Consider the following 24,916-nt stretch of genomic DNA (forward strand, 5'->3'; position numbering starts at 1 on the left):
AGCCATCCCATACTATAGACCTTCTGCTTCTACTCTCACTAGAAGAGGAGGAGCACAACAAGTCTATATCCATTCCCTATCATCTTTCTAACCTAAATATGCAACTGGTGAGATTGAGAAAAGGTACCAGGTGTACAGGCAACTCCACTGGAGCCCCAGCAAATGAAGCAGCAATTAAAATTGTGCCAACTCACAAATAGCCCTCAACCAGATGGCAGTCTTAGGCAGCCCTGTGAGGATAATCACCCTTGGGGCAAAAAGCTCTTTCAGTCAGTCTTGAAAAGGTGAGAGAGAGGCTGCCACAACAGGAAGAACTAGGGTACTGATGGCATGAGCAGATGTTTCCTCTCTTCCAAACTATCCAGAATGTCCACTTATAAACATTTAATTGGAATGACAAACTCAATATTTTGCTTCTCTACAATATTAAACCTCTAATTGTAAACAACCTTATTCTAAAAATGTTAATTGGTGATGCTTGCATGGCTAAACATTAAACATGTAACAGGCAAACACACAGTAAGGGGCTGGTTTGACCACTAGGTCTGAGTCTCGACTCAGCACCTGTGCCTCCTCTTATGCATCAAATCCCTTCTTGGTTCTGGCAAAATATGGTTTTGCACTTCATGATGAATCAAACCTCTCCCCCCTGCACCCACCTCTGCTTCTTTCTGGAAAGGCCTCTAAACAAAGATCTCGCCAGGTTGCAAAAGATCCTCAAATCTCTTTGTATACCTGTTCCAAGTTGACTCTCTCTCCATCTAAGTACGTAACAGAGAAATCATCTAGAGCAGGTCCTCCCAGGCTATTGACTGGTCGTTTTGAGTTTCCTTCCTTGGGAGCTCCCTAGCATCTCAAAGTAAAATCTGTGTCTGTGAAGGAAACTTTGTGTCTAATGGGCTGGCAAAGAGTGAAGACAAGACCAAGCCAGGCTTGGAGCCCAGGAAGGCCTCATCCCATCCTCCATCTGTAAGCTGCTTTGGTGAGTTACTCTTAGGATCCTGCATAAAGAAGGTTTAGTGAGCTAGTTGGATGATACATTTTATTTTTAAAACAACTATTTCTGAACTTCTCTCTTAATTCTTTAATATATTGAATTGAAAACTGGAGTTGATTTGATTTTCTGGCCTAGTCTTAAGGGTGACCTTACCCATGCATGGGGCTGCTTTGGAAACACTCTAACCTAGTTGTTAAGTAGTTTAAAGGAAACTGTGAAACAGGGGCCTATTCTTCATGTATAAAAACCATAAGCCTGGATCCCCATGTATCCCAGGTATGAGTTCTTGAATATTAATATTCCAATATTCCAAAGGAATTAATAATACATGGGGGGCTGGCGCTAATTCTGTGGTATATAGACAAATATCTTGCAGCTTGTCTTACCTCTTGGGGTTGGAGGTGCAGACATACTGGTTTGTCACACATTCGTTTTCCAGAACAGAACTGGAAACCAATTCTGGTTTGAAGGGCAAGTGCAAATCATACATTGCCAATTCAGACGTAACAGCAAACAATGGTTTGGGAGTACAAGGAAGTGGTGGACAGCGTGCACAAGCCCAAGACTCAGACCCAATGGCCAAGCCATATTGGGGGAAAAATACACATTCTCAAATCCCTGGAAATAATTCTCTAATTTTAAGAAAAATAATATTCCATCAGTTTTGAGTTGATTATACCCACAGACATTCTTTCAACATAAGGAAGTTTACTATGGCCAAGGATTGTTTATTTTATTCCATTATTGAAATGTTTGAAGATTTCATCCTTCCTTTTTCCTAGCAGACAGCTGAAGCACTTTCCCTGACTGTGGCCAAGGAACTTCTGTTTTTTCTGCTGTTTCCTACAAGCCATGGGAAAAAGCACTCCTACCACTAAAGCACATCAACTGTGAAACCAAGAGCACAATCCTATGCATGTTTACTTGAAAGAAAATCCCACTGACTTCAATGAGATTTAGACCAAATGTGTGTATGTAGAACAGGTTGTTGTTGTTCAGTCGTTGTCGTGTCCGACTCTTTGTGACCCCATGGACCATAGCACACCAGGCCTTCCTGTCCTCCGCCTTCTCCTGGAGCATGCTCAAGTTCATATTCATTGCATCGGTGATGCTATCTAGCCATCTCATCCTCTGCCGTCCCCTTCTCCTTTTGCCTTCAGTCATCAGGGCCTTTTGCAGGGCCTTTTCTCTTCGCATTAGGTGGCCAAAATAGTTGAGCTTCAGCTTCAGTATCTGTCCTTCCAATGAGCACTCAGGGTTGATTTCCTTTAGGATTGACCAATTTGACCTCCTTGCAGTCCAGGGGACTCGTAAGAGTCTTCTCCAGCACCACAGTTCGAACGCATCCATTCTTCGGCGCTCAGCCGTCCTTATAGTCCAGCTCTCACAGCCATACGTTACTACTGGGAAAACCATAGCTTTGATTATACGAACCTTTGACAGCAAGGTGATGTCTCTGCTTCTTACTATGCTGGTAGAACACATACTTGGGTCTAAATCCCAAGTGAAAAGAGTAAGATCTCACTGCATTTCAGAAACAGTGATGCCAGTTGAGAAGTATCACTGAACATTAACTATGTGAGAGACTAGTGAACCCCCACCCATGCACAGCTCATTCAACAGAAGCTATGTAAACTGTATCACTATAGATTATATAAATGTGTAAATGCTCGCAACCATTCTTTTCAAAAAAGATAATATTTTTTTATATTGCCCACCCTGCAGTAAATACCATTGTAACCCACAGGCTGAGTTTTGACTACATTCCTACTGGCAACTGATTTTCGCTCTTATCTGTGTTGTTTTGGTAACGATCTTCATGGGAATCAAGATAACATGTTTCTGGATCAAGTATTCACCCAGACACCCAGACTCTATTTTCTTCTTAGTATATGCACATGATTTGTCTGCATGCAGCATTTCAATCACACACACATCTACCCGCACTGTGAAACCTATCTAGGGCCTGCAACTTATTTCCCAGTTTTACTTACAACGTTGAACCATAATATACCACCTTGTCTCCTAAGACACAGCCAGATTCCTGCTCCACAGTAGATAGGGGAAGGCCAGTAGTAAATGTGTTGTCTGCATACTACTACACAATCCTATATACTCAAAAGTAAGTCTCACTGAGTACATAGGACTGCAGCCTAAACCTTATTCACTAGCTCCTTTTAGATATCAATATGGTGGGCTGTCCATACCATGCCAATCTTTGCTCTTCTCATGGTTTATACAGTTAAAAGTAGTATTAGTTTCCTTCCGTCAAAGTTAATAAGTGCGCTTTTTAGCCCCTAACAAAAAGAGATGAAAAACTGCATTGCATACACTAACTGCAGACCCGAAAACGTGCTTGATAATGGGAGAGTCGATAGACAGGTGGAAACAGAACACCTGTAATTTTGAATCTCACTTAGAGTAGTCTACGTGAACCATCCTTCCTGCATAATTACCTAGGTAATTATTAAGCAATAGCAGCGTTGCAACTGCTGAACTGTACCGCTTGAGGCAAAAGGAATACTTTCTTTTATTTAATAAAACATAGCTCTAAGGATTGTAGTCCTTCTGCTTGGTCAAAAATTATAAGAACAGGCTGATTGGCACAGATACATCATTGTTCTTTTTAGCAGGCTTCTACATGTACTTACTCACTAAGTCAGGGACAAACAACATGCCAGCATAGGCAGAAACTAGGAATATGGTATAAAACAGAGGCCAGCAACTGATTTACTTATCTTAAAACTGATTCACATACATTTTCATCTACATGAACAGAACATGATGGGAAGTGAAGATTTTCATTGAGTTAGCATGATTAAAGCAACCTCCGTGTAGAAAAGTCCAGATCTTTAAAAGCAAAATTCTTCCTTTAAAACTGTAACACGGACCTAGAACTCATAACCTATTGAAAAATTCTCGATTTAGAAAATGTCACGCATTCCAAAAACCATGCTTCCAACTAGAAACGTATTTAAATAAGTAAAAGTTGAAATTCTCACATTCTTCTAGCAGTCCAAGGGCCGTCAAAATGCGGGACACTGGCTCAACACCATGTCTCCAGTATCCTCACACTATTATTTTATTAGATAACTAAGACAGCAATCCTACAGCCAGTAGACAGTGTCTAGATGGCCAAAGGATTTTTCAGTTTCTGGGAAATGAGCTTGGAGCCAGGGCTCTGAGCTTGGCTCCCAGAAACCGCAGCCTCATTGGCAGCACAGTTCTTTCCCCATCTCCGCGCTCATAACTGCAGTGTGGAGCAGGCAAAAAGGGGGCGCACCCGGGGGCTGGGAGTGGAGGAGATTGCGGAAGTGTTGTCACGACACTTCCTATGCACCGTGCAGCCTCCCCCACAACTCTGAGGTCCCCAGCTAGACAGCCAAAATCTGCTGTCTAGCCACAAATGCAGTGCAGCCAGAATGTGGAGGAAAGCATCCCTTCTGTGCTCTACCCACCCTGCATTGGATATTTGGCCACCTCCAAGTTTGGAGGCAGCTGACTATCCCAACAGGACTGCGACCTAAGGGCGCAACCCTATGCATGTTTAGACTGGAAAAAGTCCTACATCACCCAGCATTCCCCAGCCAGCGTGTAAGCATAGAGGTTGTATTTCCGACATTTTCCAACAATCTCTGTGGTCCAAGAGTTCTTATTTATTTTTTGTATTAGTTGCCTAGGCAATGTACAGTCAAATCTGTAGCCAAATTCAGTATAAAGCAAAATTATTATAATCGTAATACAATAAATTCAGCATGGAAATCCAAAGCCAGCACACAAGGATAAAACACCTGCCAACACAAAAATCATTGTACATATAAAATGCTGAAAACCACATCCCAAACGAAAAAACAAAACAAAATCCCAATCATCAATAAGCAGAGACCAGTAGTACCAATATCAATCTTTCAAGGTACTAAAATGATATTTAAAAGATATTAAGAACCTTCAATTTATATTAAAATGATTAGAACTGTTTAAAAGCCTGGGGAAGTAGGAAGGTCTTTGCCTGGCATTGAAAAGACATCAACATGTACCGCATACAGGAACTTTCCCAATTTTCACTTCAACATGCAGTCCTTCTTTAGCGTGTCTGATGTTACTTTCAGGTGCTCAACAAAAGTCAGCCGGTCCCTAACCAAGGGTCCAAAATTGAGAATACAGAACTATGCTATTTCCAATGTAGATTAAGTGTGTGTCTATATGAAAGAAAATAGATTAAAACATTCTCATGGATTGTTTTATAATGGACAGTAACTTCATGATAATTAGTCTTCAAATCACAATTCTACATTGAGCAAGAACAAGTATGAATGAAGGAGGAAGTTAGTTCTTATTTATGCTCTTAGTTAAACAAAAATCTATTATGTCATTTTAACAGCTGTGCAACATTCTGGCAGATTTTATATGTGAATAAAATCCCCAAAGAACAATTATTTTCCTTTCCTCAAAAATATCCTCTTTGGCATGAAGTCATGCATCTACCAGATATTATATGAACCAATTCCAGGACACAGAAATTCAGACTGGTTTTAATATTGAAAACTGCTCTATCAAGTCCATAACACTGATCCAGCCTAGATTATGATATCTCACTTTATTCAGCTAAGATATGAATAAGCCTTTTACCCATGCATGCAACCCCTTTGCTCCTCCCTTCACACAAGTCTCAGTTAGAGACTTCCTGGTTTAATCATGGTTCATGCGAAGGGGTTGCAGGCATAGGCAAAAGTATCATTTATATCTTGGCTTATTAAGCTGAGATATGACCATCTAAACATGGCTGCTGAGTAGAGTCACGGGTTTTCAAACTGGAAAGCTGGTTAGCAAACTCTAGTTGAGAGGGCAGGGTCAGTGTAAACTACATTTACTATTCGTTAACCCCCAGGGTTAAATGCCAGCAAAGAAAGGGTTTGGAGAACTCACATATGACAGGACAGGACTGGGGAACTGACACCAACCCATAGTCACCACTGCGATCACCAATTATTTGGATATTCGCTACCTACAGATGTACCAATTTGTGGCAATAAACCTCATCGCTTGAGCAAGCCCTCCAAACTAGAATTGCAAACAACGGTTAAAAAAAGCAGTAAATCAACTGACATGGTAATCCTAAGCGCAACACGCATGGGCTATGGTTTGTGAAGTCACTGACAAGCACTGTGGCCATGCACTCCTCCCTTAATCTTTGCCTCTTTCTATCATGAACCAGCTTCAGCACAAACATCCTAGCTTGAATTAAGCCAGAATTCCCCATTATGGCCAAACCAAGAAATTCTGGCTTAATGCCAGTTAAATGCCTGAGCTGAACTACTCAATACCAGAGTACTCAATACTCTTTTAAGAGTTGGATGAGAACACATTATTGTCAAACACAGTCAACCAACACTGACCAAATGAAATACTTTCTAGTTTCCATTGCATCAGAGTGAATCCTGACAACCTCTCCTTCATTAATGTCCTACAACACCTGGGACCCTACCTTAAAGGATGGTGGATGGGAATAATCCTAAAGATCTTTAAACCTTGTGAAGCAGGCAGAAGAACCTTTTAAAAATATGGATACCTTTCCTGACATACCTTGAGAACATTCCAGAGCCATCTAGATCACTACAGCACGAAGGACCCCCTTCATGAGCACAACTCTCCTTCTGTTCACAGAGCAAAAAACAAATTGGATATGGCCCATCAGGCCAATCATACTTAAATCAAATACACTGATCCCACTCCAGGTCTTTACACTAGGTCCATCTGTGTGTTTATCTACTTCAGATGGAAGGGGAGGGTAGGAAGAGGGTTTTTTACTCATTTGCTCAGGTCTAGAGTGATTTGCATTTCTCTACTATTGGTATAAACATACAGCTTTGAAAAGCCAATAAAACCTTTAAACAAGTTATTAATGTTAATTGTATCTACACCACCATAAAAACAGAAAACGAAGAACAGTTTTTGTATAAGGCAATTTCACCAACAGAGCCAGACAAATGGTCCATCTAGCCCAGTATTGTCTACTCTAACTAGTAGTAGCTCTCCAAATAATTAGACAGAGGTCCTATCTACTCATACTGTTCAATTAGTTTCAAGTGAAAATACTAGGGATTGAATCTGGGACTTCCACGTGGAAAATCTAAGATTAAACTATGGCCCCTCCCCCTTTGACCTCCTCTCCCCCAGTAAACAAACAGCTGTAAGATTATGGATACCTAGAGAGTATCCTTTAATGCATATAAATTTACTTGAGAATTAAAGCTTCCATGCAGTCAAGATATATGAAACCACCTCAGATTAGCTTTAGTATCAGAGGTCTGGAAAGGCATTTAAAAGAGCATCCAGAGGGGGTCCAGATAATTACAGACTGGTTAGTTTAACATTTGTTCCAGGTAAAATGGTGGAAAGCATTATATAGAAGGGCAAGTCCTGTTGAGAAAGAATCACCATGGCTACTGCAAAGGTATATTCTCCTGTCTCACTAAACCTTCATAGTTCTTTGAGAAGGCCAGTAAATATGTAGAAAGGGGTGATCTGGTAGACCTTGTTTACTTGGACTTTCAAAAGGTTTATGTCAAAGTCCTTCACCAAAAGGCTCCTAAGCGAACTTAGCACTGATAGAATAAGAAAAGAGGTCCTCTTATGGATCAGTAACTGGTTAGCACAGAGTAGAAATAAATGGTTAATTCTCACAAAGGAGGGATATAACTAGTGGGGGGGGGGGTCCCTCAATGATGTATATTGGGATCTTTTCTTTTTAATGTTCATAAATGATCTGAAGTTAGGGGTGAGCAGTGAACTAGCCATGTTTGTGGACAGCACCGATTCAGTGGGACTTAAAAGTGCTTAACTTTGGATCATGCACAGACTCTTTAGTTAAGATGGTATTTCTCCTTTGGCCATTAATGGCAATGGGCATTAAAATGGCAAATGCAGTTCAACGTGAGCAAACGTAACATGATGCACAATGGGGTGAAAAAATTCCAACTTCATGTATTTGCTGATGGGATCTGAGCTGGTGATGACTGAGATCTTGGGATAGGTCGATGAAAATGTGCAGCTCCTGTGAAAAAGTTAAATACCATGGTGGGTATAATTAGAAAAAGAACTGAAAATAAAGCCACCAATTTAATACCGCCTTTATATAGATCTATGGTGCAGCCACACCTGGAATGCTTCTGGTCACTGCACCTCATAGAGGGTCCTGTAAAGTTGCAAAAGGTACAGAAAAGGGAAACTAAAATTATCAAGGAGCAACTCCCCTATAAAGAAAGGTTATGATGTTTGGGGCTGTTTAGCTTAGAAAAAAAGGCAAGTTCAGGGAAACATGACAGAATTATTCATGGTGTGAAATAGGTTTCATAAAACTAGAACCCAGGACCATCCCATGAAGCTGAATTGTGGGAGATTCATAGCAGATGAAAGGAAGGAATACACAACATATAGGTGAACTATGGAATTTGCTACCACAAGATATAGCAATGGCCACCAACTTGGACAACTTTAAAAGGGATTAGATAAATTCGTGGGGGACAAGACTATCAATGGCTACTCATCATAACGACTGTATATTACCTCCAGTTCCAGAGGCCTCTGTATACCTGCTGCTGGGGAACACAAGTGGAATGGTGCTATTGCACTTATGTCCTACTTGTGAGCTTCCCAGTGGCAGCTGGTTGGCCACTGTGTGAACAGAATGCTGGACAAGATAAGCTTTTGGCTTGATTCAGCATGGCTCTTATGTTCACCATGCAAGGGCATGTAGCACTGCCTTTTTATATCTCCAACAAGCCAGAATGTCCTTCCTTTGAAGACATATTGGACAGGATTCCAGAATTCTGACTTATATTGGGCACTAATACTATCAATTTCAGGAATGTTCTTCTATCAGCACAGATCTCCCTAGTTTACCAAAAGAACTGCATTGTCTTGATGACAAGTATCAACCAACACAAATGATGGCAGACACCACTGTACATCTTCATAAAACAAGGCAATTTCAAAAAAAACAACAGCCAACATCAATAGTAAGAGTCTATTCTACTTTCTGCCATGGGTTGACAGAGGATTTGAAGCAGACAGTGCTTATGCTGCACCAAACAGAGCAATCACAACACAGACCTTTTACCAAATCCCTCTTCACTTCAAAAAGTAACCACTATTTCAGAAGGTAAATGGTAAAAGTATGTCCACCAAAAAGCTAAATAAATCAAAAATGAATTCTGCATTTGCTTCAAGATCAGGTCACCTCCTGTATTCTGCTCAGTTTAGTCTGAAGTCAGCATTTGAGGTAGATCGGTCTTGTCTTCTTTGGCTCAGTTGCAATGTGTGTCACCTCTTGATGCAGAAGGAGCATAAAAGCATCCAGTTTTGAGGAAAACAGTGCTTTTCCTGGCTAGCCATTCAACCATGAGGAATTGTTGACTGTGGCTGGACCTCCCCCGCCTCTCTCTCTCTCTCTCTCTCTCTCTCTCTCTCAACAAAGACACTGGGCTATTTGGTCTTAAAACTGCAATTTGCTGAACACAGTAATGTAGCAGCCATATCAGGGGTCAGACTAAGTAGCCTCATGCAGTCTCATGCTTCATGTTCTTGCTGAGCTCTTTCTCCCTTGAATATATTGTTGTAAGCTGACGAGACACAGGAATTCCTTATCTTGTCAAAGGTCATACAATTGTATATCTTGTTCTCTGCTGTTCTCTTCTGTTCTCTCCTTATCATGGCTACCCTATAACCCAGTTCTTGTATTATAAACAATAGTGCTAAGAGAAGAAATGTTGAGGATTGCAACCCCATGCGGGAGGGGGAGGAGGAGCCGTTTCATATGTGTCACAATGTCTATAAAACCAATGTGCTAATGTAAATCGGGGCTTCTGGCTCTTTGGAAATGATTCCAGCCTTAAGCCCGCGCGTTAAATAAAGAATCTCTTTTTCCTTCACTCCGTGGTCTCTCTGACTCTGGGTTCTGCAACATAAATGGTGCCGTGACTCGGATGTGGCAGGCTCTGAGCCAGACAGGTGGCAGTTGCCTGCTCTTGATCGCCGCACCGGGAAGACGAGCTCGGCGCATGCCTCCCTTTCTTGGCGCCACCGACCTTTTTGTCGAGTGAATGGGAGAAAGCCTGCACCGGGATCGCCCAAACGGTAGTGAGCAGCAAGAGAACCTTGGGAAGCGGAGGAAGGAACTTGAGCCCTGCCTGTATCGCAGCTGCAATTGAGTTGAAACCCACATTGGAAGCCTTCAGGAGAAAGGCAAGTATATGGGAAAAAGAGGGCCCCGCCTTTAGGGAGAAAGGCCACTGGGCAGAAAAAAAGAGGGCCCCGCCTTATGAAGAAGGTCAGTGTTGGTGGTATACGTATACAAAAGAACCTACTCCTTGCGGGTAGAAGGGGGGCCTGATCACACCCCCGAGTGGGCGCCAGTACCTAGCACGCCAGTACTCAGTAGGAAGCTGAGGAAGCTGGGGAAGCCGTTTTCCGCTCTGGTAAAAAGTGGGAAAAGTGGGTGGCAGGGACATATGGATGTAGTGGAGAGATTGATGATTGTGTGAGTGGCTACTGCGGTTTCTGACGCATACCGTTGACCGTCCGGGTGCCCAGGCCAGTAGCAAAGTGCGTGGTGTGAAAAATCCTCTTGTGTCGGCCAGTGAGACCCCTTACTCACTGACCAATTCCCATTCCCTAATTGTGTCTGTCTTCAATTTAGGAGGGAGGCTATGGGTGGTGGGGGAAGCAAACCTTGCACCCCCTTGAGATGTATGTCAAACAAAGAAGGAAAAAGGTTTTTTTTTAAAAAAAGATTCAGAATAGAGAGAGAAAACAGCAAAAAGCTCAAGGTCGAGCTGAGAGAAAAAAAAAAACAAGATCTGAGGCTGTTAATTAGAAAAATGTTGCAGGACAGTCTGGCTTTTAACAAAGCGTGGGAGCGTGAGAGTGTAAGGCCAAAGAAGTAGCTGTTAGCCTAGCGCGCCGAGAGAGGGGGGGCAGGAAAATTGCCCACAACGTTCTGAGTTGTGCAACATCATCACCTCGCCTAATTGAGATGAAATCCCTAAGAAATGGAAACTGAAAACGAAGACCCAGAAGATGAAGGCAAAATAGAAAATAAAGGTGAAGAATCAGCCCCCAGAGCACAGGCTAGACCCCTCTTCGAGTGAAAAGTGTGCCATAAGACTGTCCCAAAGCAGAATGAAGCGGAAAGACCACGTTGAAGATCTCTGTCAAGGTAACCGTGTTTAGCTTTGAACTGTGTTAAAATTGCATAGAGCCTGTAGCTACTGACCATCAGCTATATGATTTCTGAAGAGCGTAACCATTAAGCTTTTGCCGTGGGATTCCCTGCAATGAAGAAATCTCACTGATTTGAGTGTCCAGTGTTACACTGCCTAAGTGTGTGTGCTAAAGAGACCGAGAAACCAGACAGCATGTTCCTGGCCAAGCCAAAATCACGCTACTGCCATGCTCCTGGAAGCTGCAATAAACTGTGTAAGCTGGGAGACCCAACCTGATTGAGAAGAAAAGAAGATATTGGAGCAACTGTCTTGAAAAACAATGAGATCTGTGTAGCTGGCTGGCTGACGCTGTCAGTGATGTTACAACTTTAAATTAAGACTGTTTTCCTGTTTGAGACCCCAGCGAAGAAAGCTAACCCGAGTTATTTGTTGCCCGTGCCAAAGCAAGAATTTGGTGGCCCTGTACCTCATCGTGTCCTGTTTTGAGCTTGGGATTTACAAATACAAACAAACTGAGAAGCTTGCCTTTGAAGTCCTGCAAATCACCCCACCGCCTCCCCGAAGATTAATGGCTGCTTGAAAAATGCAAGTATAAGGCGATGCCCATCACCCCCCAGCGTCCTGAGTTTCGGCACTCAGTGTTTCAGTGCTTTCGTGTACCAGGTTAGAAGAGAAAAAAAAAGAGTAAGTTTTTAAAATGTCTGTGAGAGAACCTGACAGAAGTAAAATAAAATTTACAGAGGAGTTGCCCAGGTTAAAGCATCATGGCTAGAGAGCTGAGCTGTGCCGCTCTGTTTAAACAGAAGCCTTGCTAAAAAGTTAAAGGCCCTTGTCTGTCAGAAGGGGTGTAGGGCCACACTTCCCCTTTTTAAACTGATGCAAAAGTGGAGAGCCTTTGCTGGAAACATCGCATCTTCATTGCCCAGAGCCTTCTCTGTTTGCCTCCATCAATGTCTGGGCTTTTTAGAGACACTCTGCACATGAACTAAAATTTTAAATTGTCAAAGACTTGCCATGGACAGTGCTGTGAAGCTTTTGATAAACTTGAACTCTCATCGCTGTGGACCATGTGTCTGTGTTTGTAGTCAGCTCAGTGTACAGCAGGCTAAGTTTGATCTGTGACTTTTAGATTTCCTTCTGCCAGAACTCATGCAGCATAGAGTTGCCGATGCAAAAATGGTGACCTAGAACTCTGCGTGTGTGGGTATGCCCGTCCCTTGATTTTAATGAGCCCTGAGCTTTCAGCCAGAAGACCAGTATGATTGCTGGATCTGCTCCATCATGCCTTACCATGCAAGAAGTGTTTTCCATTCATTGTGTTAAATTGCAGAAAAAGTTTGTTGTGTATATTTTATGATTTCTTAAATATCATAAAATATATGTGATATTTGCAGATTAGTGTTAGTTGCAACTCCAAATAATACTAAGTGTGGTTCCCAATGGATGACAAGGAAAGAAAGACAAAAGCAAGTAGAAAAGAAGGAATAGAGAAAGTAGAAGACAGATAGAGAAGAGAGAAAAAGAAAAGGCAAAAGGCAAAGAAAAAACATTTGTAAAAAAGAAGCGTGGCCATAGTTGCCCCCAGGGTAAATTAAAAGCAGCTGATTGTGCCTGGAGCTTATTACCTGGGGTAAAGTAGCCACAATAATGTAATAGTTCTTTAAAATGAAGAAAATGTAACTAGAAGGAGAAGAAGAGCCTATCCCAAATGTGTGTCATTGGGACTAGTGTAAGGCAGAAAGGTTTAAGTGAGTGAGTTTAACTTGAAAAAGACAAATAAAGAGACAAGGCTGGTGCATGGAGCAGAAAGTTTTATATAAAAAGTTTGAAACATGATCTGCAATACAGGCAGATCAGCAAAGAAAAAGAAAGCAAAAGAAAGAAAAAATTTGTCTTCCCATACTAATAAATAAAAGTGTTATCAAGCACTTTGGGAAGCGAAGTTGTTTACAGGAAGCTGTGCCTGAGAACCAAACACTTCTAGCCTATGCTGAAAATGCTTGCTAGTGTTATGGGTAACATGTATGGTATAAAAACCCATTTAGTGCAATAGCTCGTGGTTCAGAGAAGCTGTCTGATCCAAAAATTAAGTACGCCTGTGTGCTGTAAGTTACCCAATAAAGTCTCCTTGTAAATAAATCCCCCCCTCGCTGGAATCCCAAAACACAAGTTGGGCTAGAGCGCCTCACCCAGTATCAAACCCTGCTGTTAGAAGCCATGAAAGGCAGGTATAAAGAAGTCAATTAATATGACCAAAGTGTCTAAAGTGCTGCAAGGTGCCACCGAGGCCCCAGAGCGTACTTGGAGCATCTTTCAAATGCCTATCGCCAGTACACCCCCCTCGACCCAGAGGTCCAAGAAGACGTAAACGAAAAAAGAAAAGAAGAAGACCCAGCAGAGGCAGAAGATTCTTAAAAAAGAACCAGTGTGCCCAGTGTGGACAAGATGGACATTAGTGGCATGAATGCCCAAATAAAATAAATCAAATACACAAAGGAAAAAACCAAAGAGGCCAGAATGGGCGAAGAGGGAGACAGCTTGAGAGGGGCCGTGATATTGACTGTGAGGGGCCGTGACATTGACTTCATAATTGACACTGGAGCAGCATCAAAAGCAAGCAAACGTTAGCCTTAAACAAAAAGTTCAAACACTGAGCAAAGTTCTTCAAGCCCAGCGCCGCTTTGTCTTAAAAAAATAAGCCATTCCCATCACAGAAGCTCATCCTTTCCAACCAAGAGTTAAAGTATGAGTTAAAGAGGGAAAAATAACCCTTTGACTCCCAGATAGAGAGGACTGAAAACTGTCATACTTTCCACCCCCGCAGCTATGAAAGCAGCTAAAATTAAACCCTGGATACATTGGACACGAGTCAAGAGAGCGAGAGGGGGAAAGTAGACCATAAACAGAAATCCTGAAAATCCTTTAAAAATCATTCTGAAAAAGCAGTAAGAAGACTCAGGCTAGACCTTACTGTGGACACACCGGGAAACTGTCCCCCAGCGTACGGTCAGATCCCAAAGAAGATCAAACATGCGTGTTGTAGTGTTAGTAGTGTTGCATTGTGTTTCCTTAATAAGGTGCAAAAAGGGGGGTCTGCCCCTAGAAAAAGAAGTTTGTCCCAGTGATTTGCTGATAATTACTGGCTTCACCTGGCTAACATCACGAGAGTAAAACATTTTTGTTTGCCAAGAGGTATACCTGCAAACAGGCTTATTAGCTCTTGCCTAATACCTGTCTGTAGACATCCTGAGAAAATTCAAAAAGATACCATGTTAAAAGTTTATGGTGTAAGTTTAACTTATTCCCAAAATGCTAATTGGGGCATGGTTGCAAAGATCCTACCCCCTACAGAGTTCACTCTACGCACCCCCATCATTGCTGAAACAAATGCTACGTGTGCACAAATGCTTAATTGTCAAAATTTTTTCCAGAAAATACAAAGCTATCCCTGGCCCCCTTCCACTGTAATAAAATTCAAAACATATCTTTTAATGATGCCCACATACTTTTGCCTCATGGATAGTTTTAGACATGTAATTCCCGCACTTGGTCATTCATTCCTGCCAACTTGTCTGATAACCACCCATGTTGCCTCAGCCGCCAATTGAACTGGTGCCAATTCTTCCCCTGTAGCCCGAGAAAATCTGTCAACGGCAGCCTCGAGCACTCCAACTAACTAAAAATTGTAATATGTCTCTGCGTTCCTTGTCTTATGCGCTGTTTAACCAATCTGTTTTATGTCTCAGCTAGTAAAACTGCTGCCCTCTATGCTCTAATAGCCCAACAAGAGGCTAAGTAATATGTATGTCACAAAAAGCTTTGTATAGTTATCAGAAATGCTATAATTGTAATGAAATTATGCATTTAAGGGGGGAATGTAGCAGCCATATCAGGGGTCAGACTAAGTAGCCTCATGCAGTCTCATGCTTCATGTTCTTGCTGAGCTCTTTCTCCCTTGAATATATTGTTGTAAGCTGACGAGACACAGGAATTCCTTATCTTGTCAAAGGTCATACAATTGTATATCTTGTTCTCTGCTGTTCTCTTCTGTTCTCTCCTTATCATGGCTACCCTATAACCCAGTTCTTGTATTATAAACAATAGTGCTAAGAGAAGAAATGTTGAGGATTGCAACCCCATGCGGGAGGGGGAGGAGGAGCCGTTTCATATGTGTCACAATGTCTATAAAACCAATGTGCTAATGTAAATCGGGGCTTCTGGCTCTTTGGAAATGATTCCAGCCTTAAGCCCGCGCGTTAAATAAAGAATCTCTTTTTCCTTCACTCCGTGGTCTCTCTGACTCTGGGTTCTGCAACAGTAACATTGCTCTTTGGGGTCGGCATTATCCACTATAGTCCTCTGGATGCAACTGAAAGTAATAAAGGTATACAGTCATCCTGTTCAAAAGGAAGAACTCCTAACTACTCATGAAAACTCAATAATCTGCTATTCACAGGATTCAAGTTGGAAGGCAAATAGTTACCAACAAAGGGTGCAAGATGATTTAACACAGGTCATATTCTGAACTGAGCAAGAATTAGATCAGAGGTGGATAATATGTGGCCCTCCAGATGTTGCTGGACACTAGCTCCCATTAGTCACAGCCAGCATTGCCAATGGTTAGGGACAATGGGAGCTGTAGTCCAGCATTTGGAGGGGCCCCCATGGGCTAGACAGCAAGCAACATCAGCTCTACTCATTGACTGATGCCTGCACAGCCATATATACAAAAGATTCTTGAGCCCCTCCTTAATATGAACAGCAATACAAGCTTTGGTATAGCCTTCCCTTACAGAGGGGAGGATACTGATTTTGATCTATAAAGGTCTATACTGCTTGTGCTCCACACACTGAAAGATACTTTCATTGTGTGCCTCTGCTGTCTCTAAGAGTGATTAAAAACACCCTCCTAACTGACAATGCCTTCTGTGTGCCAAGAGCCTACAAAGGATCATAGAGAGATTTTGGGTGGCTGCTCCACATTAGAAATGCCTTTAAGGTATTTTGAGCTGTAAATGACAGTCAAGGAAAGTATCTACTTGTCAACGTACATAACTGTAGAGAGCCTAATATATACTATGTTCTGTGAACCACTGGCATAATTGCATTATGCTCGGCCATACTTGGAACTGAAGCAGTTTCTCCTTGGAATGAATGGCTTAAGACAATGTACTTCCAACAAAAGACAGATCTTGACAGAGATTTCTCACTTTGGAAGAACCAGCATATCCACATTCTGTTTAAATTAAATGCAGCTGGAGGGTTTTATGAAGCAAGAATAAAAATAGGCATATATCCAGGTGACAGAGGGATACCCCAGCCAAACAGCTTTGCTTGTGAAACAATCATCAACTCAGCAGTATTTCATCCACATTCAAGAGAAAGTTGTGGAAAATCCATCTTGCATGTAACTGCCAGGTAGAAGCAAACTCTCTCAAACCAGTTAAATATCTAAATGTTAACCTGTTTTATATAAAATTAAATTATATATGCCTGAGGAGAGAAAGGACTGCATTATGCTTAGAACAATCAGTTGGATGGTAGGATTAATGTTTTAGGGTGCAGTCCTATGTATGTTTAGACAGAAACTGTCCTACAACTCCCAGCATTCCCCAGCAACTCCAGAATTCCAGCACTCACAAAGCAATATTGCACATATTACTTCTCCAAATACTACACTAATAGCTTATGAAATTTACTGCCAAAAGATGTGGCAACAGCCATTTCTAAGATGGCTTTAAAAAGGAATTAGCTGGGTTTAAATCCTGTTTTAAAGATGGCTTCTGATCCTGGCTTGTTTACAAGAACTTAACTATAGTTCCCAGTTCACACATCACAGGAAGATATATTTCTGTATTCTGGCTTGTTAGCTCGCTCATGTGAAGGGAGGAGTGAAGCCAGGTGCACACTGCCACTCGTGCATATCATGGTTTATTAAGCCAGGATTTGTGGTTTAGTGTTACATGCTAACGCAGCCAACATTTATTATCAGCTTGATATGGTGAGCCAGAATGTAGCATGTCATCATATGTTTGGAGATCCAGCCTCTGGATTAGGGACATGTTGTTACCTATTAAATAATATTCTACAACAGTAAAAGAAATGATATACTACTATCTTGAGGAGGGCTCAATTGAGGATATGAGGAGGACTCTGGATAGGGGTGAATGCTCCTTCCTTGTTCTCCTCGACCTCTCAGCGGCTTTCGATACCGTTGACCACGGTATCCTCCTGGACCGCCTGGAGGGGTTGGGCATTGGGGACACCGTATTGCGGTGGTTCCGGTCCTTCCTCTCCGGCAGGTACCAGAGGGTAGCACTGGGAGAGGAGGTTTCGGACCCGTGGCCACTTACTTGTGGGGTGCCACTGGGTTCCATCCTCTCCCCAATGCTATTTAACATCTATGTGAAGCCGCTGGGGGCTATCATCAGGAGGTTTGGGGTGCAGTATCATCAATATGCAGATGACACGCAGCTCTACCTCTCGTTTAAATCTTCACCAAGGTTGGCCGTAGAATCCCTGTCCAAATGTCTGGAGACGGTGAGTGGCTGGATGGGGAGAAATAGGCTGAAGCTGAACCCTGACAAGACCGAGGTACTTTTGGTGGGAGACAAGAGGAGGCTGGGGGATGTTGACCTGGTGTTGAATGGGGTACGGCTACCCTTGAAAGACCAGATCCGCAGCCTGGGGGTCATTTTGGACTCCCAGCTGTCCATGGAGGCTCAGGTGTCAGCTGTGAGCTGGACAGCGCTGTATCAACTCCATCTGATATGGCGGCTGCGCCCCTTCCCGACCATCTGCTCCCATCGGTACTACATGCCCTGGTCTCCTCTCGTTTAGACTACTGTAATGCGCTCTACGTGGGGTTACCCTTGAAGACAGTTCGGAAACTGCAGCTGGTACAGAACGCGGCGGCTCGCCTGATTAAAGGCAGCCGCCGGCGAGATCATATCACTCCAGTGCTGAAGGAGTTGCACTGGTTACCAGTTGTTTTCCGGGCCAAATTCAAGGTGTTGGTTTTGACCTTTAAAACCCTATATGGTTCCGGCCCAGCCTATCTTAAGGAGCGCCTCCAGCAGCACCAGACAGGCCGCTTAACAAGATCAGCCTCGGATGGCCTTCTCTCTGTCCCATCAGCCAGGACAGCTAGACTGGTGGGGACGAGGGAGAGGGCCTTTTCTGTGGTGGCCCCCACTCTGTGGAACTCCCTCCCTAGGGAACTCCGTCATGCCCCCTCTTTAATGAGCTTCCGTCGTGCATTAAAAACGCTGTTGTTCAGGCAGGCATTTGGGGTGGGTTAGGGTATTTTAGAAAATGTTTTTATTGTAGAATTTTATTGTTTTAAACTGTTTTTATTGTATGTTGTACATCGCCCAGAGTGGCTGGGTGACCAGCCAGATGGGCGATTAATAAATTTAATAATAAATAAATAAATAAATATCTTAGGTAGAATAAATTACCTACTTAATTATCAACATTTTATTGCTTATGTCAACTTAATTAGTATGCAATGTTGTTTAGAAGTATGTGAACTGAAGTACAAGTGGAAAGCCTGATTTAAATAATTGATTTAATTACAGCATAGATCTTTCCCTGCCCACAATACAGGGGCTTTTGCAGACTAGTTCTTGCAATCTAAAACATCACAATAAATGAAATTATGCAAGGCATTAAAAGTTTTTTACCATGTGATACTGGAATGTTAGTATACCTTCCTCTGAACTTCCTTTATGTGCTCAAAATCCTATTATTGTATTTTAACAAAGCAGGAAAAAATATAGACAAATTAAAGAGGATTATAAAATAAATGGTCCTGAAGGGCAACCAACATAGCTTACTAGCTCAGCAGACCTATATATAAGTGAGAAAGAAAGTAGACACCCAGGACTATAACTAGTGTAGACTGAGGAGGAATCAAAAGAAACAATTACAGACAGACACTATACCAGGATAGGCTACAACAGCCTTCCCCAACCTGGTGCCCTCCAGATGTGTCAGCCTACAACTCTCATCTTCTACAACTAACATGGCCATTGGCCACGGTGACTGTGGATGCCAGGAGTTGTAGACCAACACATTTAGAGAGCACTAGGTTAGAGAAGACTGGCCTAGGATGTCTAGGAGTAATTCATCAGAACACAGACTATTGACAAGAGTGATACCATGCCAGCAACATAATGTCCTTATCTGAAACTTGAAAATATGATAAAAATTACATGGAGTGGCTTCTTGAGCGAGAATGTTTAGTGGACAACTGAAGAAGCAGAAACAGCTGTTGCATTGCTTTACTTTTCTATGCATAAGTATTTGCGCTGGTTTCCTCCTCTTAAAGACCATTCATGAGGAGGTGGTCCACTTATGGTTAAAAAAAACCCACGAGGTTCAATTTTAGAAATTGCCAAGATCTACCATTATGATCACCACTTACATTTTTTCCTATAAAGGCATTTTGCCACTTACACTGTTCCTAGATGAGAACCCAAGCAGCAAATGAACCTTGATCTTGGATCAGCAGAGCCATATGCACAGCTGCCATAGCACTGCAGTTCTGTTTAGCATAGATACACTATGAGGATAGAACACACTCATGTGTCAGTAGGTCTTTAATGATACGAAAAGGCTCAGTTGGGGTGCAATCCTATGCAAGTATAGACAGAAAATAGTTCTACAACTCCCAGGATTCTCCACCTAGAATGACTGGCTGGGGAATACTAGGAGTTGTAGGACTTTTTTCTGTCTAAACACGCATAGGATTGCACCCTTGGAAACTCAAGTTTTGTTGTTTGTGCTAGTACAGACATAACAATTAAAACCAGCAATTGTTTGATGCCTTAATCCAGACTGAAAACCGAAACATACATGGAAACCACGATTTAGCTAGCTGAGATAAGCCTTTCCCCAAGACCACATACAGGGAGATCTGCAAGATATGCTTGTCACCATGCAAGGAGAGAGGCCGGGTCCTTAATGATTTGCGTAGTACAAATGTAATGCTTGGTTAATGCAAGCCAGAAGAATGGGAAAATTATTTAAATCAGCTGTCATATATACATGATATATTGTTATAATAGCCTGCAATTTTCAGAGCAAGTGGCAGGCATTACATATTCCATGAATTCCAGTAGACTATAGTAGCAATTATGGGGTCATGAAGAGTCGGACACGGCTGAACAACAACAAAAAGTAGCAATCTCTTTAAAAGAATGAATTTGGTTGCAACAAAACAGAACAAAAGGTTTTAAAATACTACTTGAAGAGAGATATAACAGCAACGTGCAGTGCTGTTGCAACATTTTCTGGGACTCCAGGGATGTGAAAATATGTATCTCAATACCAACAGAAAGGTGTAGAAGAATGCTTTGAAAATGTGACCCAGGTGGAGAAACTGACAACCATCCTAAATAAAGTATCCAAAGCATGACCCAATGAGGAATACTCATTTAGATTCATGATGATATCAAGTTATCTGAAGGAAACAAACCTAATATGATCTGAAAGCAGCAAAACAAAAAACCTAATGTAACAGACAGGAGTTCATGTGGGGCTGCTGATGAAAGTGCCTATTAAAAACACAAATTGATAATTAAAATGTTTTGGCTTAATATGAAAAACTGGTAACATAAACATAAGGTATAATATGAGTTGCACATGTCATCCAATTTCAGGCTCTGTGCCTGGCATGTCTACCAGCAATAAGCCCTAAAACTGAACAGTGGTGTGCTCTGCAAGGCTGCTTGGAATGTAAAAAAGCAATAGAGGGAGCACAGGTACATCATTTAAGAGTGCTTCATATACAGTGAAAGGAATATTGAAAGTGAAAGGGGAGAAAATGGAAGACATACCCCTGACTTAACAGAAGACTGGAAAGATTTTATCAAGTTATACAGCAGCTATTTCTGGTTTTAATGTAAGCATATTGTACAAATGTTCAAAGGAGGATGAGGGGGTGGTGTGGTGAAGAGATTTGCTTCCCATATTTGTCTTATAGTGCCTCCAATACCAGCCTTGTTCTTTAAGACACAATTGCCTGACCCTTGATTATATATACCCATATTTTAAGATATATCTTGTGTCTAAAATGTTCCAATATGTTTGGAGAGAGAAAATAGCTATATTGTTTTTACACACAAAATAGAATTCCTATAAAGTTTAAATATATTAGTACTCTGCTAACCAACACACTAAATTACCTAATAGTTGCATGATCATATGAATGTTTTAGACTCCGGAAGAGATTACTTCATTTACAGCCAGATCCTATGCATGTTTACTCAGTGAGGTTTATGGTTTACTGCCTGATAAACTGGCATAGGTTTGCAGCCTCATCCTTTCTCAACAGTCTACTCAAGTGCAAAAAAGCCACAAATAATGGAACATTACTCCACAACTGTCTCTTTAAGCTTGCTTGTTTTGGAAAATCCGTTTGGAACCAGCGCAACATACAGAAAAAAAGCTACATGCAAAGTGAAGCATGGCAAAACAATTTGCTTTATATTCTGCATGCATACACATAAGAGAAATTGGCACATTAAAAATGGCAAACACTGTTAAATTTAGTCACTGGAGAAAAATACTGAGACACTGGATTCTGATTCAGCATTTTTCCACATTCTCATACGTCCCCTCCCACTTCATTTACAAGGGCTTCTTCAGCAAGCAGAGAGCTGTAATTTAATGGGCTACACACACAGTGGCAAAACCATTTAAATAAGATACTTCTCTGTGTATTTCTATGCACACGTTTGGTTTTATTAAACTGAGCCCCAGAAAAAGAAATAGTTACAATTAAACTAGACAAGACTGTGATAATTAAACTGATTACAGCCTATATGGGTATGAAATTTACTTTGTTTTGGATTTCTTTTCAATTTTATCATCAGAAAAGCTCCCAGCTGTTGCAAAAGATAAGGTGTTAGATTCAGATTTAGTCAGAGTAGATTTCAGTGGGTCTACCCCAAGTATGACTAAATCTGGATGCAACCCAAGACCTACGTAAAATATTTTTTTTCAGAGATCTTTCAAATACATCAAATGGCTGTACAGGACTTCCAGGGTTTTTTTTTGCAGACAGCAGTAAATGCCAAATGTAGGTTACGCATCTAGGTTCAAAAAACACTGGTGCAGATTAAGAAACTGCATTAAAAGGTGAGGCCAATATTAGTATATTATTGCAAAAAAAAGAAAAAAGAAAAAAAAAGGATTCACGAGGAACCAGTATTAATGGGCCGTCATCTACATCAAAATACAGCTCTTGAACACAAACAGTCCTCCTACTTTACCCTTCTCACTAACAATTTCCACCACTCTAGAACTCTCTTTTCATTTTAATGGAAGCCACCAGCTGTGCCTATAAGATACGCCAGCCCTATTCTCCGAACAGCTATGTGAATACGTTCTAAAAGAAACATTTATTTCACACCAATCAACACTTACTAGCCCTTAACACTCAGTTCTTAATTTGTGAAGCATTCATGAATTATTCCATACAAATTTGCATGTAGAGGGGAATTATGTTAGTTCTCGCTCCACAGGGTGGAGTCCCACTGGAACTGACACACTGAATGCCTCAGTACTGCACAATCTTTCCTCTTGCTGCCTTTCAGTTTATTTTGAAACCTCAGCTAAGTGATATTTGCTTTCCTATTTTTATGTTCAAATCTCCATATTTTTGACAGCAATCCTCGAGAATGCCACTGGGAAAAAATTCAAAGGTGTGGGGGGGAAGCTAACCAGAGCGCTAGACCAACCCCTTTTTACATAGCCTGTGCATAACTGTTTCCAGAAGGAAGGAGAGACAGGGTGGAGGCTGGATCTACAAGCAGTTTAGTATACCAATAAACGAAAAAGGATGTCATGCTGTTTTCTGTCGCAATCCCATCCCTTCTCTCTCATGCAGGCAGGAGGAATGATGCCTCTCAGCATTTCTTCTACAGGTCCTTGAATCTTTACTGTCTAAATGCAGTAAATAATGCATCTCTCCCCTCCCCAAATATAGAATCCCTGCACCACCCACCAGTCAACGCATCGCTTTGTGCCTTAATATGTTTTAAGCGGCTCATCCCTAGGGTGAGGCCAGATATATGTTGAATATTCTTTCCTCTTCTCACACCACCACGTAACCGGGGGCGGCATTTATTCCGACCCCAATGGGAGAAATGGGTGCAGGCTCTGCGTGACCCAGAATCAGGGCCAATAAAGGCGGGGGGGGAGAAGCCTACCCCACGCCACCCCCGTCTTTCCGTTTTTCCCACCCGGCACAGAAACAGACACCTTGTCCAGGAACCAGCGATCACTTCGCGTTAACACAATTCCCAGGGAGCCTCCCCAGGACGGAGAGGAAGCTGAGAGGGGCGGTGGGCAGAGGGAAGTGGGCAAGACGAGGGAGGAGAGCCGCCAGCCACCCTCTTCATACACACGCACCCCAGCTCAGCTCAGCTCAGCTTCCCACGCCCCACCTTGAACTCAGCCCCCTGCGCTCCTGTGGGGAATGGGAGGCGGCAGAATCGCCCCCCCCCCCGTAGCCCTGAGGAGCCCCCAAAGGGCGGGACGCCAGTAAAATGGTGGGCGAAGGTGTGGTGCGTCGGGGGGGGGGGTTCTTGCTTGCCCCGAGATTAAAAAAAGAAAAGAAAAGCGGGCGCTCACTATGCCGGCGGCGGCTCCTCCTCCTCTCTCCACGCCTTCGCCACTACCGGTGGTCGCTGACTCGCGCGGCTGAGCTGGCGGCTTCCCTTCCCCGCGACGGCAGCAGCCCCCGTCCGTGCCTCGGACGCCCGAAGCCAGGCGAGGCTTCCTCGCCGCCGAGATTTCTCTTCCACTTCCTCGCGCGCGCGGAGGGCGACGCTCGAGACAGCCGCAGCCGCCGCAGACCTCGGCGCGCAGTCCCGGCCGGCCGGGCTTCCTCCTGCCTCCCTTCTCCCCTCAGACGGCGCTCACTTCCGGCGCGCAGGCCTCGCCGCGCCTCCCGCGCCGCCTCCTTCTCCTCCTGCAGCAGGAGCCAGCTCCCGCCTGGCTCCGTTTAAACGCAGCCCCGCTCCGCACCCTCTCTGTCTCCCTGCGTGCGCGCGCGCGCAAAGGGAAGCAAGCCGCGCCTCCTCTTTCTTCTCATCTTAATCCTTCCCCTTTCCCGTCTTCAAGCCAGGACTCTGATTCCCGGGGCGAGCGAAGTAACAATCCAAAGGGCCTCCTCTGAGCATGTGTAGAGGTCCTTCTGGCCAGCGGTTAGCCACCACGGCTAGCACCTCAAGGATTAAGGGAAAGCGCTGGTTAGGGCAAAGAAATTAAGGTGTCCCCAGCCAGTCGTGTCCGACTCTAGGGTGCGGTGCTCATCCCCGTTTCTAAGCCGAAGAGCCAGCGCTGTCCGAAGACGCTTCCGTGGTCATGTGGCCGGCATGACTGAACACCGAGGTGCACGGAACGCTGTTACCTTTCCCGCCGAGGCGGTGCCTATTTATCTACTTGCAATGTCTTGCTTTCGAACTGCTAGGTTGGCAGAAGCTGGGACTGAAGACGGCACTCGGGTCTCGAACTGCTGACCTGCCGACCTTCCAGTCTGGCATAATATTGTGGCGCCCGAGTCAGCCGATGCAAATGGTGCTCCCGGCATTAGCAGTAGTATTTAGATATTTTGAGAGAGAGAGAGAGAGAGAAATACACACACATGCGCTGCTTACAACGTCGTAAACATTCAAATGCATCA

At 43.0% G+C, this 24,916-nt stretch overlaps 1 protein-coding gene across 1 annotated transcript in view; it reads right to left on the reverse strand.

Moving 5' to 3' along the window:
- RAPH1 (Ras association (RalGDS/AF-6) and pleckstrin homology domains 1) overlaps positions 1–24,147 on the reverse strand; it is a 118,136-nt gene extending 93,989 nt beyond the window's left edge. The window contains exon 1 of the mRNA XM_084818335.1: positions 23,863–24,147. The gene's annotated coding sequence lies outside the window, so the exon portion shown is untranslated. The remainder of the gene's footprint in view (positions 1–23,862) is intronic.
- Positions 24,148–24,916: the final 769 nt, after the last annotated feature.

Source organism: Heloderma suspectum, chromosome 1 (genome assembly GCF_057233095.1).
Source record: "Heloderma suspectum isolate Gila_16-S chromosome 1, 16-S_ref, whole genome shotgun sequence".
Lineage (NCBI taxonomy): Eukaryota > Metazoa > Chordata > Lepidosauria > Squamata > Helodermatidae > Heloderma > Heloderma suspectum.